This window comes from Etheostoma spectabile, chromosome 20 (genome assembly GCF_008692095.1).
Source record: "Etheostoma spectabile isolate EspeVRDwgs_2016 chromosome 20, UIUC_Espe_1.0, whole genome shotgun sequence".
NCBI classification, from domain to species: Eukaryota; Metazoa; Chordata; class Actinopteri; order Perciformes; family Percidae; genus Etheostoma; species Etheostoma spectabile.
In genome coordinates this window covers 26,363,545-26,364,896 of record NC_045752.1, presented here as the reverse complement: position 1 = coordinate 26,364,896, position 1,352 = coordinate 26,363,545, and the positions used below count along the sequence as shown (strand labels likewise).

The window sequence follows — 1,352 nt, the reverse complement described above, 5'->3', positions numbered from 1 at the left end:
TCATTGAGGCTTGATGGCGCTAAAGTTAGCACATAGTAGCATGGAGGGCGCTAAAGTTAACACATAGTATGGATGGTGTTAACATTAGCACATAGTAGCATGGAGGGCGCTAACGTTAACACATAGTATGGATGGTGTTAACGTTAGCACATAGTAGCGTGGAGGGCGCTAACGTTAACACATAGTAGTATGAATGGTGTTAACGTTAGCACATAGTAGCATGGAGGGCGCTAACGTTAACACATCGTCGTATATTGTGTTAGCGTTAGCACGGTACATGGGGGCGTAAACGGATACACAGAAGTATGCGGCGGGTGTTAACTGTTCAGCACTATTAGCAGGGCAGGGCGCTCGACGTTAACACATATAGGATGGAGGGTGTTTACCGTTATCACTATAGCATGGAGGGCGCTAACGTTAACACATAGTAGTATGGATGGTGTTAACGTTAGCACATGTAGCATGGAGGGCGCTAAAGTTAACACATAGTAGTAGGATGGTGTTAACGTTAGCACATAGTCGCATGATGGCGCTAACGTTCCACTACTAGTATGATGTGTTAACGTTAGCACATAGTAGTTGAGGGCCCTAACGTTAACACATAGTAGTATGGATGGTGTTACGTAGCACAAGTAGCATGAGGCCCTAACGTTAACACATAGTAAGTATGGCATGGGTGTAACGTTAGCATATAGTGAGCAAGTGATGGCCCGCAACGTGTAGTCACATAGTAGTATGGATGGGCGAGCACTGATGAAACTGACAGATTAAACCAGCAAGACATTCCCATCATCTCACCTTATCTGAGAGACAGGTCTGAGACAGTAGCTCCAAGAAGGACTCCTGGCCACTGGGGGAACTCTCGTCAAGGTCTGTTTAGTTCCCTTCATATTGTAATCCTTTTTTTGTTTCCAGAAGCCATATTTGAGCACATACATAAATGATAATTCATTTAAATGTTAGGGGGAAAAATTAAAAATAGAAACTGTGATCTGTGAATACTCACAGAATCACACGAATTCATAGTCTGTTGCTAAGAGTCAGAATCTTATAACCTGGAGTCCCAGTCTCTGTCATAATTCTACATGTTATGTTTTTAGGCCTGTTGGCACGCAGCCATTTAAAAATGGTAGCCTTTTTGCCATATAAGACAGTTTCCTCCATGTCCACTGAAGTCCTCAGCGTGCTCTCTAGTAACATTTGGTGCTCCAGGTAGCTTTCGCAGCTACTTTCACTTTTATACTTTAGTAAATTTCCAAGCCTGTACTTTGTTACTTTTACTTGAGTAAAGAAATTTAATCAGTACTTACACTTTTACCGGAGTATTTAACACAAGTATCTGTACTTCTACT

At 42.2% G+C, this 1,352-nt stretch overlaps 1 protein-coding gene across 2 annotated transcripts in view; it reads right to left on the bottom strand.

Annotated features, from left to right (window-relative positions):
• Positions 1-1,352, bottom strand: part of kcnh5b (potassium voltage-gated channel, subfamily H (eag-related), member 5b) — a 196,240-nt gene that overhangs the window by 148,276 nt on the left and 46,612 nt on the right. The window lies entirely within an intron of this gene.